This window comes from Mobula hypostoma, chromosome 6 (assembly GCF_963921235.1).
Source record: "Mobula hypostoma chromosome 6, sMobHyp1.1, whole genome shotgun sequence".
NCBI lineage: Eukaryota > Metazoa > Chordata > Chondrichthyes > Myliobatiformes > Myliobatidae > Mobula > Mobula hypostoma.
This window is the reverse complement of record NC_086102.1, coordinates 177,155,376-177,174,582: the sequence shown is the minus strand read 5'-3', so window position 1 is coordinate 177,174,582 and position 19,207 is coordinate 177,155,376. Positions and strand designations below refer to the sequence as shown.

At 41.0% G+C, this 19,207-nt stretch overlaps 1 protein-coding gene across 2 annotated transcripts in view; it reads right to left on the bottom strand.

Moving 5' to 3' along the window:
- The window catches only part of psmd14 (proteasome 26S subunit, non-ATPase 14), a 98,733-nt gene extending 80,118 nt beyond the window's left edge, over positions 1-18,615 (bottom strand). The window contains exon 1 of one of the 2 annotated variants that reach the window (XM_063052324.1): positions 18,510-18,615. The gene's annotated coding sequence lies outside the window, so the exon portion shown is untranslated. Of the gene's footprint in view, positions 1-10,520; positions 10,797-18,509 lie in introns of those variants that run through there. The other variant, XM_063052325.1, reaches the window with a different exon arrangement.
- Between the last annotated feature and the right edge of the window lie 592 nt (positions 18,616-19,207).

The following is a 19,207-nucleotide window of genomic DNA, read 5'->3' as shown; positions in this document are numbered from 1 at the left end:
TTCAAGTACTAGATATATTACGACAACTTGTACAGTCTGCACAAATAGGAATCGTCACTTTCAAATTAAAAATTGTACATCTAATTAGTAAGCTCTGTGTTAATTAACTTACAGCTTGTCAGTTATCATCAATATTGCATGCAATGATGGTGTGATCAGATAGAAGTCTCAAGATACACAGTCTTAAAGCTTTAATATGGCATTATAAGATTTTGCAGTGCACAAAACAGATTTCTTTCAACATTTCCTAAGGAAGTGTATGTTATCAAAAGAAGCATGTTTATTATTCAAAAATGTTACTGAACACATTGGGTTGGATTGTCCAGATACAGCTTGCAACCAGGACTCATCACCTTAGGCTCATACTTATCTTTTACACTTACGGATGACCAAACGAGTTATTTCTCCATACCCACCAGACAATTTCAAGCAGTGATTGACTAGGTATTTTAAACTGACATTCTGTCCAAACCCCAAAATGATCTGATGACTTTTGCCACCTTTAAATGATTTTTTAATATCTCTAAGATATTTAAGTTCCATACAAATAGATTCAAGTAGCTACAAATAATAAAATAAACTCAAGCACTTAGATATTTCCCCCTACTAGATTTGTAACCCTATTAAATTGAATGAGGTGTTCTCTATTTGACTCAAGTACTTCTCAAATCATTTTACTTATTTATCTAATTTTGCTAATTCAATAAATCTAAATCTGCCTTTTATCCACAAGAGTGGCTCCTGGATGAAAGGACTGTCCAAAAGAGTTTGTAAGAATAAGAGGTGGTCTCAGTGATCTGAGCAAGATCAACAAGATTGATGCTGAAAAGCTGTTACCTCTTGTCGGAGGATCTAGAACCCGGGAAAAGGTTCTGAAAGGCTGAAAAAAAAGTTACTCAAGAGGACTGTACACCCATAATTCGGAAGGCCACAGATACTCAGTGGCCACTTTATTAGACCATAAGAACATGAGACATAGGAGCAAAATTAGGCCATTTGGCCCATCAAACCTGCTCCACCATTTATTAGTCCTCTCAACCCTATTCTCCTGCCTTCACCTATAACTATGCCTTCTAGTTCTCTCAAAATGAATGCTAACACTGCATTTGCCTTCCTTACCACCGAGTCAACCTGGAAGTTACTTTTAGAGAATCATGCATGAGGACTCCCAAGGCTCTTTGTACCTCTGATTTTTAAATTTTCTACCCTTTTATGGTCTACATCTTTACTCCTTTTACCACAGTGCATGGCCATACACTTCCCGACACTATATTCCATCTGCCACTTCTTCGCCCATTATTGTAATCTGCCCAAGTCCTACTGCAGATTCCCGAATTCCTCAACTCTATCTGCTCCTCCACCCATCTTCATATCATCCACAAACCTGGCTACAAAGCCATCAATTCCATCATCCAAATCATTGACATTTAAGAGAAGAAGCGTGTCAAAGGTGGCAACCCCTGCGAAACACTGCATCATTGGAAAGCAACCAGGAAAGACCCCCTTTATTCCCACTGTGCCTCCTGCCGGTCAGCAAGCTTCTATCCATGCTAATATGTTTCCTGTAATACCATAGGCTTGTATCTTGTTAAACAATCTCATGTATGGCACCTTATCACAAGCCTACTAAAAATCCAAGTGAACGACATCCATTGACTCTCCTTTGGCTATCCTGTTTGTTATTTCCTCAAATAATTCCATCAGATTTTGACAGGCAAGATTTCCCCTTAACAAAACCATGCCAACTTTGGCCTATTTTATCATATGCCTCCAAGTACCACCAGTGATCTAAGTGGTACTTGGCGGCATATGATAAAATAGCTGTTAATACAGGAGTACACCCGCTTGTTAATGTAAATATCTAATCAGCCAATCACATGGCAGCAACTCAATGCATAAATGCATGCAGACACAGTCAAGAGGTTCAGTTGTTGTTCAGACCAAACTTCAGAATGAGGAAGAAATGTGATCTAGATGACTTTGACTGTGGAATGACTTTTGGTGTTAGCAGGGGTGGTTTGAGTAACTCCGAAACTGCTGATCTCCTGTGACTTCCATGTACAACAGTCTCGTTTCAGAAAATGGTGCGAAAAACAAGAAAAAACATCCAGTGAGTGGCAGCACCATAGTGAAAATGCTTTGTTAATGAGAGGTTTGGGAATACCCAGACTGGGTCAAGCTAACAGGAATGTGACAGTAGTTCAAATAACCACATTACAACAGTGGTGTGCAGAAGAGCATCTATGAATGCACAAATCAAACCTTGAAGTGGATGTGCTACAGCAGCAGAAAAACACAAACACACAGTATGTATCTAATAATATAGCCACAGAGCATATATTTTATTGAGATTGATACACTTTTGAACATCGCGACAACCAGGATTAGACCTGAGTCACAAGATCACTTTTGATATCGATTAAATGACAAAACAGGCTTGAGGAGTGAAATGTCTTATTTGTGCACTTTAAAAAGGGCCTTAAAAATAAACATTTTATCAAGAAGATTTCAATAATTTTAAACACAGAATATTCTACCAATCAACAGCTGTTATATTGCAGATCAACTCCTCAATGTACAGTCCCAAGCATGGCTGCGAAAGGCGGAGGATTGGGCAAGGAGCCAGCAACTCCATCTCATAAAAACCCAGTGCTATAGAAATGCCAAAAGAAGCCCCGAAGCCCTCATCCCTGGGAGAGGCAAGATCTTTGTCTAGAACGGGTGCTTCCAACCAGGGGTCCATGAACCCCCTCTGTTAATAGTATAGGGCTCCATGGCATAAAAAGGATAGGGAGCCCTGGTCTAGAAGATGGGCTAAAACTTGGCACAACTTGAAAGACTAGCTCAGGACAGAAAACTCTGGTGAGCTGCTGTTGGGGACAATTGCCCCAATAGGGGTGATGGAGGTAAGTAAGTACATTGCAAATGAGCAAAAGTATTCTATTTCAGTCATCTTATATCAAGCTGCACAAAATAGCTGTTTTGAAACTGCTAAAGTAAAGATATTAAGGGGAAATTACCAACCATCAGTTTATTTAATTTTCCTGGGGGTTACAATAACCGGACAACCTTTTTGATTTATCCAGCCACTTTTTACTCCCAGAATGCATCTGGAATTATTTAAAACAATTTATATTTGCACACTTAATTTGACAGTTCAGGACCTGCAGTTTATTCCTGAAGTACCAAAATCATGTGTGAATGTGTTTCTGAAACACCAGTTTAACTTACAAAATGCATTCAAGTAACTAAATTAGCACATAGCATACTAACAGTCATTGTTAGTACTAGCTAGTTGACCCAATCCCAGCTGTGCAACAGCAATTTTATATGTATAAATTTCGATTAAAATTTATTTGATAAACCTTTCCCAGAGCACTGCTCAAAGGCAATTATATTTACTTATTAAATAATCAGTAGTTACACCATGTTGGTAGAATTTGAATTTTGCTTTATATCCTTTTGATACAGTTCAGATATTTTTATTTAATAGTGTTTGGCAAAAATCAGTTGGTTCTTGTTCAAAAGACGCACCAGTTTTCCATCTCTAATGAATATATAGAGCTCTCTCTGACATTTTCTGTTCCTCAGATCACTACTCTCATCACCACTTCCCTCCAAACAGAACTCAGTTCTTCTAGTTCTCATCTTTCGGCTTACAGTCAGCCGCTTAATCCAGTCATTTCCGCCAAATGCAATGAGATCCCACTAGCATCCACATCATTTGCTCCCCATTCCACTCTGCCTTCTACAGGGACCACTACCTCCATTTCTGGTATGCTCACCCCTCACCACATACTCCTCCCTGACCCTTAACATTTTCTCCTGCAACCACAATCGTTCTTACACTCCTCACAAAGCACCATCCTGAGACCTAAACAACCCTTGCAAGTTAGGAAAAGATTCATGTGCTTTCCTTCAACTTTGTCAACTGCATTTGCATACATCTAATTTAGTGGTGTCTGGCTGGCATATAGTCATAGTCATACTTTATTGATCCCGAGGGAAATTGGTTTTCGTTACAGTTGCACCATAAATAATAAATAGTAATAGAACCATAAGTAGTTAAATAGTAATATGTAAATTATGCCAGGAAATTATGAAATAAGTCCAGGACCAGCCTATTGGCTCAGGGTGTCTGACCCTCCAAGGGAGGACTTGTAAAGTTTGATGGCCACAGGCAGGAATGACTTCCTATCATATCAAGCCAATATGGAAGGGAACTGAAAATTCTTCCACTAATGGGGCTGGAATTGCCTGATTATGCAGGTGAGTGGGTTGTTTGAGAGTTGGTGTACTCTGCTCCTTCCACTGCTTGCACGTGTGCTCCTGATGCAAGCTCCTCTACTTTGACTGAGCTTGAGCTCAAGATTCCTGATCCCAAGAGTCAGTAGGATTTTTACATTTCTTCAAAGTGTTTCTTTGAGTGCATCTTTAAACCATTTCCACTATAAACTGTTCCATGACAGAACTTGGTATAAAGCATCCGTTTCAGATATGCAGTATCAGGCAAGTGAGTAAGGTGACCTGCCCAACACAACCAACAAAGGCCTCAATAATGGGGAATTATAGTCTGAGGAAGGCTGTCAGCATTGGTTTACTGGTCTATCCAGGGAACTTGGAGAATTTGCAGAGGCAGCATTGGTGATATATTTCCAAAGCCTTTAGGCAGTTAAGTTTCAAATCATACAGGGCAACAGAGATTACTGTTACAAGGTAGATTATAACTTTTATATCAGTCTGAGGTTATGTCATGAAATACCCCTTTCAAAGTAAACCTATTATCAAAGACGTATATGTCACCATATAGTACAGCATATACCCACCTTTGCTGTACCACAAGTACCTAATGCAACGTTCCCCAGTCTTGAAAGTGCCAACTCACCATCTATCCAGAGTGAATAAATGGTATTTTGAACAGAGTTAAGAAGCAATGGACTGTTGTGGAGAGAAGATTTTAAATTTCCACTTAACATTTTATGGAAAAGTTTGTCCTTACTGGTTTAATTCTAATTTTATCATTTGCAACTGCTCAAAATAAGTGAGTTTCTTTGTATCTGCACCATAAAATCCTTTCAACATTTCAAACAACTAAATAAAATTCTAAATGCCGTATTTTCCCATTCTAGCAGGCCTTTATTCTCCTAAAGCATTCCTGGCCTCAATGGGTCTTCAACCTGAATGAACAGCAAGTCCCATTCTCCTACTTTTGGATTCAGATAACTTCTGAGATCATGTTCCTCTTATACAAATGTACACTTTGAATAATTACTAGGATCAAGGTGTAATACACAACTACTTCTTTAAACACATACAAGGTTCAAAGTAAATTTATTATCAAAGTATGTATACCAAATACAAGCTCGAGATTCATCTTCTTGCAGACAGCCACAAAACAGAAACACAATAGAATCCACACAAAAAAACACAATAACCAATTAACATCCAATGTGCAAAAAAGAACAAATTGTGAAAATAATGAAAAATGTAAACAAATAATAATAGGAAGAACATGAACTGCAGAGACCTCAAAAGAGAGCCCACTGTTGCGGAATTTGTTCAGTACTGAGGTGAGTGAAGCCAGTCCAGGAGTCCGATGGCTGCAGGTCAACAACTGCTCCTGAACCTGATGACATGGGACCCAAGGGTCCTGCATCTCCCACCAAATGGTAGTATTGAGAAGAGAGGGAGGAGTCAAACTGAGGATGATGGCGAGATGTGAGGCCGCGATGCTTCAAGCCGCACAGAGCAATGAGGCTGACCATCAGACCGCCTCCCACTCTTGGGCCTCAATACTTTAATCTAGCTCAGCACATAAATCGACAGAGTAGAGGAGTTGAGCATCGGTTTATTTTCCGCTCTCGGGATTTGACGCTTTATTCTGGCCCAAAGTCTGTTCCAGCAATGTGCGCTCAGCAAATCCTGCAGGAGATTGTGAAATCACTAGTTTGGTTAGACTGTTCAAAAGTGCATCTCTTAAAGGGTAATTACAGACTGTGGATTGCAGTGATCGTAATCCAGAAGTATTCTTAGTAGAATAGCTAGTCATTTTGTGAGCTGCCCACAAAACATCACCAGTGCCATTTTGTCAACACGGTTCTTATCATTCAAATTATATTTCCCTTGACACTGCACTCTGGAATTCAAGACTAATGTCAAATTCAGATGAAATAAATTAGAAGATAGAGATTAAAAGGACCAGAATGTACAGATTTAGCTTGCACCTGTCACATACCAGCAGTCCACACAGATGATCAGTATTTAGCAACTCTGTGCAAACCTGAGAATCATGCACAAACACTGAAATTGTGAATATCTATAGAGGTGACCACCTGGAATTCTTCAAATATTCCTCCAACTTTGGATTCTCCTGGAGTCCAACAGGAAATTCAAGCAATTTGTCCAACACTTCTGCTGACAATGCTATTCACTGATCCTGCAACAGGTCAGGATTAACTCAGAAATAGTGAGCACTTATTTGAATGAAGAACTGTAATTAACTTGTTTGTGATTTAATTGGTTTAACATAAATGTATTTAGTTAAATGTTTTCTACTAATGAAGTGTTTTAATTTGAATTTTTTATGATCAATTAGCATTTTTAATTTTATTAGCTTAAATGCTTTTAAACAACCAAAACATTCGCATATTTTCAATGTCTTTTTCAGCCCACAAGTTTTGGGACAAGATTTTATTAGCTGTCAACCCAACTTTCTAAATTGGGCTGAGATTGCATTTAGAAAGACTTTGTCCTGAACATTACCAATCAGCATGTAGCTGACTTAAGTGAGGAAATTTGTGCCAGGGAGTAGTTCCACATATAGACAGGTAAACATGAATGCAGGATGTTAACCAGTCCGTGCAATCACCATTTGAAAGATATTATAAAATCTGAAGTTTAAAAAAAATGAACAAGTGGCAAGTGGAATTTAGCTCAGAGAAGTGTGACTTGTTGCATCTTGAAGTTAAACTAGGATTTGTGCAGTAAATGACAGGACCTTGGGCAGTGTTGTAGAGCAGGGACCCAAGGGTACCAGTAAGTAGTTCTCTGAAAGTGGAAACAAAGATAGATAGCTTAGTGAAGAAGGTATTTAGCACATTTGCCTTCACTAGCCAGGGCACACAGAGCAAGAGTTGTTGTGTCATTTTACAACTGTTAAAGCGCAGTGCAGATAGACAGTAAGGTCATAAGGCAGAATGTTAAGATTCCATTTTAACCGTACTAGGGAGTCGTTAAATAAATTTGTAACAGCAGGATAGAAACTATCTTTGAGCTTCATGCTTTCAGGCTTTTGTATCTTTTACCCATTAGGAGAGTGGAAGAGGGAATGTCCAGGTCGCTCTTGGGATAAGATATTTAGTAATGCTGGCTATTTTATCAGGGCAGCAAAGTGCAGACAGAGGGGAGGCTAGTTTCTGTGAGATAATGAACTGCAACTCTTTGCAGTTTTTTTGCAGTCTCTTGCAGAGCAGTTGTCATACCAAGCCATGAAGCATTCAATAAGAAATTTCCATAACCTCCTCAAGAAGTAGAGTGCTGGTAGGCTTCCTTGGCATCTATGTAGTTGCACCACATTAGGCTGTTGCTGACACTCACTCTCAACAACTTGAAGTTTTCAACCATCTTGAATCATCACCACCGATGTGCACTTCCTCCCCTCCTAAAATCAATGACCAGCTCTCTTGCTCTCTATGTCCTTCTTGTATTCTGACTCATCATTTTTTGCAATATTGCCCACTACGGTGGTGTCATTTGCAAAATTGCAGATAGAGTTGGAGTAGAATTCAGTCATGCAGTTGTGAACGTATTGGGAGTAACGTAGGGGGATGAGGACGCAACCCTGTGAAGCACCTGTGCTGATAATAATCATGGTGGAGATTCTGCTACCTACCCTTACTGATTACAATCTGTTGGTTCGGAAGTCAAGATTCCAATTACAAAGGGAGGTACTGAGACCCAGGTCTAGGAGTTTGGAGATTAGTTTACTTGAAATGATAGTATTGAAGTCAGAGCTGTAGTCAATAAACAACAGACTAACATAAGTGGTCTTACTGTCCAGAGGTAAGTGTAGGGCGAGGAAGGTGGCATTTGCCATAGACCAATTCTGAATGTCAGTGACCTCCTTAAAGAAAATGAGAACCTCAAATTAAATCAAGGAGAGGTTAAAAATGTCTGCAAATAACCCCACCAGCTGATCAGTTTACAATACAAGAACAGACAAGGACAAAATCCAGGCCAGATGCATTCCGCTGGTTAACTCAATGGAACAGTAATCTTTAAGTTTGCAAAAGTGACTGTAGGTTCAGGAACACGGAAGGATGTTGGGATGGGTGGTAACATTCCAGTCCTCCATTAATCTATTCAGGAATGGATATGCAGTTGGCAATAATGCCCGTCTTGGTTTTGTAGCCCTTTTTAGCAGGTAAGCCCTGCCACAACTGATGGCTGGGTTGGGACTCAATTTTGGATTGGTAATGCCTCTTGGCATCTGAGATAGCTTTAGAAGGGTTGGAGCTCAACTTCTTGTACAAGTCAGGGTCACCTGATTTGACTTTAAGTAGGGAGTGGATCTTCCAGTTAATCCATGGTTTCCAGTTTGGGAACAGCCAGATCGTCCTCATAGAACACTTGCCGATAAAGTCCATATCGATGGTGACAGACTCATCTAGGCTGGCTGTTGAGTCTTTGAACATTAAGTATATAGGCCAGATAAAGGCAAACAGTATTAATTTGGGGAGGAAACTTGGTTGACATGGACAAATTGGGTCACAGAACTTGTTTCTCTGTTGTACCAGTCTACGTCTCTTCTACAGTATATAAATTCATAATGATTTATTAAATCCAAAAGTTACAACAATTTGGAAGCAATTTTGATTGGGATAAAGACATTTCTCAGTAATCAGACTGAGGAATTGCAGGATCATTGGCACTGGGAAGCTGTAAACGCAGCATGGCAAGCTTCCATTATTAAATGTAGAAATAAAAATTGAAAATGTTAAAAAAAATTGACAGTACACTGGAACAAAAAACAGCATTGAGGGAGGAAGTACATGCAAACACAAGATCATATACATATGCACACAGCTTTAATTAAAGATCTGATATTTGATAAAACATATAAAGTTATATTTTGGACATGGGTCTTTGCCAAGGCAGAAATGAGAACTATCCTACTTTCGAACAGTTCTGGGGAGATGGTTACAACTTTATAACAGAGGGACTCCCTCAATTTATGACCTTTGAAGTACAGAGGGGAAATCCATAATTTGACAAAAGAGAAATAATGAAACATGTATTTGGTTCCCTAACAGATTCCTGTTGATGAGATCAAACAATGTGAAATGAATTGGAATATGAATTTGGATATTCTATGTCTGCCAACACTAACGTATACATCTCTAATAGATCGCAAAAAATTTTAACCTTAGCATTTTGGAATCGATTTCTTGTTCACATCAATAACAAGTTTCTTAACTTATCAGCAAAATACATTTAACAACCAAAGATTGTCTGCATTCAAATTCAAAACACTTTAGGTCATAATCTCAAAAAATGCCAGTGAACGCAGCAGGCCAGGCAGTATCTATAGAAAGACGTACAGTCGACATTTCCGGCCGAGCCCCTTTGTCAGGACTAAATGAAAGAAGAGATAGTAAGAGATTTGAAAGTATTTTGAAAGATTTGAAAGTAAGATTTCAAATCTCTTACTATCTCTTCTTTCAGTTAGTCTTGACGAAGGGTTTCGGCCTGAAAGGTCAACTGTACGTCTTCCTATAGATGCTGCCTGGCCTGCTGCGTTCACTGGCATTTTTTGTGTGTTGCTTGAATTTCCAGCGTCTGCAGATTTCCTTGTGTTTGCGTTAGATCATAATCTGGTTCCTTAAAAAGTGTGCAACTCTATTTCTAAAGATATTTGAAACTTAAGCATCAATAAAATGCACCTAACCAGTGATTTTCCTTTATAACAAGGATTCCCAACCTTTTTTCTGCCATGACCCCTACCATTATCCAAGGGGTCCATGGACCCCAGGTTGAGAACCCTTGCTTTATTATCTCCATGTTATCATTCTCAATATTCAATTCCCCCTTCTGAGGAAATAAAAGCTTTTGAAATGTTCCATGGCTGTTACATAAATATTCCCACTATTAACATCAGAGTTTGGTCATCCAGTTCTATAATGCTCACCTCCTTAAAGAAAAGAAGTGGAGCTCTAGTATATTCAAAATGTTTTTATCTATCAAAGAAAAAGTAACACATTCACCGCTGACACACTGAGATTACAATCTGTCCAACTACAGAATGTACTGTTATTATTTTTAATACCATTCCATGTGTACTTCCTAAACCTGAAGCAGTCTCTACCAGGGACAAGGGCACCAGATTAATAGGAATAGGAATAAAACCACCAGCAAGTTTCTTTGTTGCACAATGTCCTCACTTGGTCTAAATTGAGAACCAGTGAACCAACTGCAGTGCACCTTCATGTTAAGGACTACACCAATTCATGGTGGACACTCACCATCAGGATACTAAAAGCCATCAGGGATTGGCAAGAAATGGTAGCTCAATGGATCACAAATCCCATGATCAAATGTTCAGAATCAGAATTAAGTTTAATATCATTGGCATTTGTCATGCTGTTGACTTTGCAGCAGCAGCATAATGCAATAACTTTGAGAAAGAACTGAATTAAACCATATATTAAATAGTGAAATTAAATAAATAGTGCAAAAATTAAACTGTTAAAAAGTAGTGAGGCAGTGTTCATGGGTTTAGTGTCCATTCAGAAATCAGATGGCAGAGAGGAAGAAGCTGTTCCTGATCACTGAGCGCGTGTCTTTATGCTTCTGTATCTTCTTCCTGATGATAGCAAAGAGAACAAGGTATGACCAGGGTGATGAAGGTCCTTAATGATGGATGCCACCTTTTTGAAGATGTCCTGGATACTACGGAGGCTAACGCTCATGATGGAGCTAAGTTTATAACTCTCTGCAGCTAACTTCAATCCTATGCAGTAGCAACCCCCCCCCCATACCTAATGGTGATGCAGCCAGATAGAATGCTCTCCACAGTACATCTGCAGAAATTTGAGTGTTTTTTGGAGAAATACCAAACCTTCTCAAATTCCAAATGAAATATAACTGCTGTCATGCCTTCTTTGCAGCTGCATGGATATGTTGGGCCTAGGTTAGATCCTCAGAGATACTGACACCCAGGAATTTGAAATCACCCACTCTTTCCTCTTCTGATCCTTCTATGAGGTCTGGTGTGAATTTCCTTTTCTGAAGTCCACAATCAGTTCTTTGATCTTACTGACTTTGAGTGCAAGGCCGTTTTGCTAGACCACTCAACTAGCTAATACATCTCACTCCTATGCATCCTCTCGTCACCGTCTGAAATTCTGCCAACAATGCTTGTAGAATCAGTAAATTTATAGATGGCATTTGAGCTGTGCCTAACCACACAGTCATGGGTGTAGAGAGAGCAGAACAGTGGGGTAAGCACACATCTGAGGTGTGCTAAATGTTAAAATACCAAGCATAGTACTTAACCACTGGTAATTTATTAAATTACTATATCTTTTACAGTGAATGATTATTCAATGTGTAAAAGTACTGTATAATTCAGATAGCATTATTTCTACATCTTGGCATCCAAGGATTGAAAAAGAATACAGTTTGTAAATATTACAACAAAAAAAACTCCAAATTAAAACTGCAGAATTTCAAGTGAAATTATTCGGAAACATACAATTAAGTAATAAATCTCTTTTCTGCTACATTGTTGACACTATTTATAAACCTAAAAACAGTTGCTCGCAAATTATTTTGTGGTTGGAATTTCAAAACTGCTGGTTTTTCAAAGACAGTTCACACAGTAATCTGGATGTCTGTCACTATGCTGAAGGTGTCATGCTTTATTTAGAATTCAAGGCTGCCAGTTTATCGAGGCTAAATCCCATTGTGCAGGCTTGTTTATCATAATAGAGTTCTGGAATTCAAAGGCTGGAGGATAAACAAGTTATGTGTAAAAATCAGAACAAGCAAGATCATCAATAACATATTATAACTCAAAAATGGTCTTGATCTTTACATAGCACGTAATTCTCCTGGAATTGCTTTCTGTAGAATCTTTCAAGTAGTTTGTACTGCCAACAGTTTGGCCAACTCCATTTACCTTCAAAGCTAGCTCATCTTGGCAATTCTGCTCACGGTTCACCTGTGTTTAAAGCAACAGCATTTGCGATCATGCCTTTCCTCAGGTACTCAAATGTGAGAAAGGGTCTAAATATATCTGAAATCAGGGCGTAACACTCACAATGTAGATGAAGAATATTTGTCGGTGACCAAATCTAGCTCGAAAAAGAAATAACTTTGGTCAGAAAACACAAGGGCCTCTTCTCTTCATGCAATCCCATCATCCTAACCAGATTGCCATTTGGCCCTACTACATCTGCATTGGATTTAACAAACATGACTGCAATGAGAAGATTTCTCAATCAAGAGCAGGGAAATCCAAGAGTACACGCTGCCCGACTGGAGCCCGAGGAGCCTAACATTCAACAGTGGTATCCAGAACTTTACTAAATAGAAAGGAGCAATATTGTAGCATAGTGGTTGGCATAACAGTAATAAATGCCAGCAACCCATGTTCAATTCTGCCACTGTCAGTAAGGAGTCTGTACGTTCTCCCCGCGAACGAGTGGCCTTCCTCCAGGTGCTCTGGTTCCCTCTTATTTTCCAAAGACATACATGTTAGTAGGTTAATCGGTCACAAGAATGTAAGTGGATGGCGTGGGCTCACTGAAAAATAACAAAGTGAAAACTGCACTACGGTCTTCACTCGCATTGAGAGACGCACAAATCTCTGGATAGAAATACCCATACTGGCTTATTCCAAATATCATCGCCTATTATTTCAAGGCCTGCTTTTCCTAAAACCCTCCTCTCCCAGGCCCATACAAAATCTCTGACTCAGCCAAAATCAACCCATAACATCCAATCTACCCATTAAGTTAAATGCACAGTTCAAATCCAGTACCACCTGAAGTTCCTCCTCAAAGTTTCAATCCTGTAACTTGTTTCTACCTATAGCAACCAATAAAACTTGACATCAGTGGAATCAATTGAGAGATTTATAAGCAACTCCATGCAGCTCTGAATATTCAAGAAATGTTTAAAATTCAATGCAGTCATTATAGGGGCTGGTCTTCATGTTGTTTGCTAAAGCCATCACAAGGATTCTGCTGAACTGCCTCTTCCCCATGGACAAAGACCAAATTCCTGAACTGCAGTACAGCTTCAGTGTACAATGGATACAACATTGACGTCATCCCCAGGAAAACTATAGGGAGACAGCATTGTAGTCAATACATAGTCCTTCTCAAAACAAAAAAGCTTTCACATTTATTAACTGAGGGAGATTTCAGAGAACCTGCTGCATATTTGACTATGCTCAAAAATGCACGAGAATACATCTACCATACAATAATGTACAAGTCTACAGTTCCAACCAACTTCATCAAGCTCCATCACATTACCACCAACATAAACATTCTACACACACAACATACCACACTCCTCCAAAGTAAACCCAGAGTGCATCATTTACTAAAAACAATATACCCACCAGAAATGGTTCAGAATGGCAAAGGGCTCAGAATGTAATGTAAATTTTATTATCAAAGTACATATATGTCACCATATATATTACCCTGAGATTCATTTTCTTGTGGGCATATTCAATAAAACTGTAGAATAAAAACCGTAACCGAATCAATGAAAGACCAGCCAACTACGGCATTCAACCAGAGTGTCAAACACACCAAACTGTGCAAATAGGAATAGGAACTCTGTGTCATAGGAAGTCATTCCTGCCTGTGGCCATCAAACTTTACAACTCCTCCCTCAGGGGAGTCAGACACCCTGAGCCAATAGGCTGGTCCTGGACTTATTTCATAACTTACTGGCATAATTTACATATTACTATTTAACTATTTATGGTTCTATTACTATTTATTATTTATGGTGCAACTGTAACGAAAACCAATTTCCCCCGGGATCAGTAAAGTATGACTATGACTAAAATACAAAAGAAGAAGCAATAATAATAAATAAATAAGCATAAATATCAAGACCATGAGGTGAAGAGTCATTGAAAACAGTCCACTGGGGCCGGCTGGTGACGCAACGACTTCGGCACCAGACCCGGGAGCGGAGGTTCCCAGGTTCGAAACCAGTCAGGTCCGCTCCCGAGTACACTTTCCATCCGTGTCAGGTAGAGTGTCGAGATCACAACTCGACCTCGTAAAATAAAGGAAAAATACTGCGAAAATGTCTGCGTGAGGAGTGGCGTATCACACAGTCCCTCTCTCCCTACACCTTGTAAAAGCCATGAAAAAGACATAATCACGGACGCACGCACACACACAGACGCGCACGCACACACACGTACAGACGCGCACGCATGCACACGCAGATGCACATGCACAGACTCGCACTAACGCAGGCACATGCCAAAAAAAAGAAGAAAGTTAGTCCATTGGTTGTGGAAACATTTCAGTGATAGGGCAAGTGAAGTTGAGTGAAGTTATCCTCTGGTTTAAGAACCTGATGGTTGAGGGGTAGTAACTGTTCCTGAACCTGATGGTGAGAGTTCAGAAGCTCTCGTACCTTCTTCCTGATGGCAGCAGCAAGAAGAGAGCAAGTTGGGGTCTTGGGGAGGGGCCTGATGATGGATGCTGCTTTCCTGAGACAGTGTTTCATGTAGATGCACTCAATGGTTGGGAGGGCTTTAACCGCGATGGACTAGACTGCATCCACTACTTTTTGTAGGATTTTAGAGTAGGCAACTTTAATGGTTAGCAAGTACGCACCACTTGGCCAACTCCATTAAGCAGGTCAAATCCTGAAGGAGAATTGCCTACATTGGTTCTGCAGCACGTAAAGAGGAAAGTAACACTAGGGTTAAAAACAATGAACTCATCTTCACAACAGTGACAAATCCCCAATTCTTGTAAGCAAATTCTCATTTTCACACTGACAGCACCATTCGTTGGGTGGTGGGGCATTACAGGAATATAACTAACACAGATTCAAAACAATTCCAAATATATCCAACAGTTACTACAGACTATTAGCAAAAAGAGAAATATACACCACCACAATCCATTGCTGCTTGGTCCAGCATATCCTTCAGTCTATCCTTACCATCAAATTGGAGATGGGCATGCCAGGAGCAGTACTGGCATATCCAAGAAAGAGGCACCAGACTAATAATGCTGTAACACAGAACCCCAAACAATAGAAATATTATGCCAGAGGCAGAACTAAACAACCCCACAACCAACAGATCAAATCAAAGAGCTAAAGTTTCACCACACCTAGTCAAGATTAAGGGTGGATAATTAAACATCTAATTAAAAAAGGCTCCAAAAACATCCTCAGTAGTGACAGTGTCCGAGGAATATGAAGTCAGATGCATTACAACCACGTTCGTCGAGATGTGCAGAGTGAGTAATTTATCTCAGCTTCTTCCAAAGGCCCACTCATCAAAGAAGCCAGTCATGAGGCAGTTTCACTCAGTTTAGACCACAAGACATAGGCGCAGAATCAGGCCATTCAGCCCATCATGTCTGCTCTGCCATTCCATCATGGCTGATTTATTATCTCTCTCAACCCCATTCCTTCTCACTGTAATCTTTGACACCTCTACTACTCAAGAACCTACCAAATCTCCGGTTTAAATATTCCCAGTGACTTGGCCTCCACAGCCATCCAATGCAATGAATTCCACAGATTCACTACCCCCTGGCTAAAGAAACTCCTCTTCATCTGTTCTAAATGGATGTCCCTCTATTCTGAGACTGTGCCCTCTGGTTCTAGACTCATCCACTATAAAAAACATTCTCTCCATATCCACACTACCTAGGCCTTTTGATATTCCATAGGGTTCAATGAGATCCCCCCCATCCTCATTCTTCTGAAATCCAGCAAGTAGAGGAGGGAGGAGGGGAAAGAGGCTAGCTGGAAGGTGATAGGTGAAGCCAACTGAGTGGGAAAGGTCAAGGGCTGGAGAAGAAAGAATCTGATACGACAGGAGAGTGGACCACTGGAGAAAAGGAAGGAGGGGACCCAGGGGAAGTAATAGGCAAGAAGTGAAAGGTCACAAAATGATATTAAGATTGAGGATCAGCCGTGAAGGAGTATATGGCCTGCTCCTATTCTGTAACCTCTTTATGTCAATCTTCCAATCTGCATCAGGAAATTTCACAAGCGTACCTAGTCCTTCATCCTAGTCATTTATCGTCAGGTTATTCACTGGATCCGAATACAAATCCTCTACCCAACAACTGTGGATTCTATCACACACATGAACTGCAGCTCATAGCTGTTCATTGACAAATTACAAAAGGCAATGTGAAAGCAACAATCAGGACTGGCTTCATCTATGACCATATTTCCCAAATGAATAAGTTATCAGTGAGGGACACTCACAACACGCTGGAGGAACTCAGCAGGTCGGGCAGCATCCGTGGAAAAGATCAGTTGATGTTTCAGGCCGGAACCCTTCGTCAGGACTGTAGAAGGAAGGGGCAGAGGCCCTATAAGGAAGGTGGGGGGAGGGTGGGAAGGAGAAGGCTGGTAGGTTCCAGGTGAAAAACCAGTAAGGGGAAAGATAAAGGGGTGGGGGAGTGGAAGCAGGGAGTTGATAGGCAGGAAAGGTGAAGAAAGAACAGGGGAAAACACAATGGGTAGTAGAAGGAGGCAGAACCATGAGGGAGGTGATAGGCAGCTGGGGGAGGGGGCAGAGTGAAATAGGGATAGAGGAAGGAAGGGGGAGGGAATTACCAGAAGTTGGAGAATTCTATGTTCATACCAAGGGGCTGGAGACTACCTAGACGGTATATGAGGTGTTGCTCCTCCAACCTTGAGTTTAGCCTCATCATGGCAGTAGAGGAGGCTATGTATAGACATATCCAAATGGGAATGGGAAGCAGAGTTGAAGTGGGTGGCAACCGGGAGATCCTGTCTGTTGTGGCGGACGGAGCGGAGGTGCTCGACATAGAATTCTCCAACTTCTGATAATTCCCTCCCCCTCCCTTTCTCTATCCCTATGTCACTCAGCCCCCTCCCCCAGCTGCCTATCACCTCCCTCATGGTTCCACCTCCTTCTACTACCCATTGCGTTTTCCCCTATTCCTTCTTCACCTTTTCTGCCTATCCCCTCCCCCACCCCTTTATCTTTCCTCTTACTGGTTTTTCACCTGGAACCTACCAGCCTTCTCCTTCCCACCCTCCCCCCACCTTCCTTATAGGGCCTCTGCCCCTTCCATCTACAGTCCTGACGAAGGGTTCCGGCCTGAAACGTCGACCGATCTTTTCCACGGATGCTGCCCGATCTGCTGAGTTCCTCCAGCGTGTTGTGAGTGTTGCTTTGACCCCAGCATCTGCAGAGTATTTTGTGTTCATGTATCACTGAGGAACAAGGTTTAAAGGTAAAGATATGGAAGAGAGTAAGGAAGAACTTGTAAACCAGAAAATGACAGCAATGCTTGGCCATGAGTTAATATCAGTCAGCAAAAACAAGGCTGACACACGAATAGAACTTTGTGCAATTTGGGATGGGAATGGAGTGTTACGGCAACCTCAGTATTATGGTAGTCCTTGGTACAGCTCTAAAGATAATGATGCAGAAATTACCACCAAAGTTTTGAATTAAAACAGTTTGGGACACTAGGTGGTGTCGAAAATTGCTCTGTAAAGTTATTTTCAAGCTACCTTATCCCTCATCTCCTACTTGTCATACAAATCTTCAAGACCCAATATTCCACAAGCTTGCTTCCCTCATCAAAGCCCTCCCTGAACTTCAAGACAGTTAAAAATTAACCATTATGTCTCCTTAGAAGCAGCAGCGGTCCTCCTTAGGGTCATACTTTGGTTTTTAAATCTAAATTCCTCCACGGGTACTGAATTGTTACAACTTAGCTTCGTCAACGCGCCCTGTCCACTATCACCGTTAAACTCTGCTGATAGATGCCACTGCCAGTCTTTTGCTGCCCCGAACTGCAGCCACTCATTCAGCTGTGCTTGACCTACGATCACCTCAGTAATACTTCCTCCAACCCCACTCCCGGCTCCCTCATCAACCTGCACCATCCCTCCGAGCTCCCGGCGCCTTCTGTGATTTAAAATCTCGTTAGTGATGGTATTTCAGTTTGCAGACACAGCAGTGTTACATCACGCAATACTCATGATAATGAGTCTGAGATGCCGGTGTACAAGCCCGAGTCAGTGAGCAGGAGGCGGCGGGGACTCACTCGCCTCCAGTCCCAGTGAGTAGCTCCCTGGGCCCCGAGCCATGCTCGGCACCAACTCCCCCAAAACTCATTTCAAGCAAGTTCAGTCGTAAATACCACTCAGCCTCAACTCCCGCCTTCCCCTGGCCCCTCGAATCCAGGCCGCACAGTATTTTTCATTTAACGTAGAATTAGATGCATTAAACTCACCACACACGCTCGGTGGGGCCTCGCCAATGAATCAGCCGAACTTGGTGCTCACTCTGCTTCCGGGCCAAGTGATCATATCCGCTTTCACCAGATGTGACTCAACCTGTGGAGACAAAGCAGAGGGTCTACAGCTGTTGAAAAACGTGAAACAAAACTATTAAGTGCTGGATTCACGCAGGTAACATCCGAAGAGAGGGCATTTGTGCCCCTTTCAGCAGTCTGTCAGTGGCCTTAAGGTGGTAGATGATACAGTTAAGAATGCTATCACTTTAGCAAACCGCTTGTGCCCTGACCAGAATCTTTAGTTTAACTCAGCCATTGTGCTGTGACTTCATCCACTTAGTACCGCTCTACGTTGGAGCAGCCGAAAATACTCCAAAAGGAATGAAACAAAATGTTAAAAATCTGAAATACAAAAACAAATCCCTTGACAGATTCCGCAGGCTAGTCAGCATCCATGGTGAGAGAAACAAAGAAACAAGCCTGACGAACTGGGATAAGTGCTGTGTATGAAAAGACGTGTACATATCCAGGATAATTTTTTTTTTCTTGTCATCAGTTCTTGCTGATGACCTTTCTCAAGAATTTTAGTAGATTGTCCAAAGCGGAGTTTGGTCAGCCGGTATGCTGCAAAAGCCAAAGGTCAGCACCACGTCCAAAAGCATTAATAAAATATATCCTTCAAAGCCTCCACAATA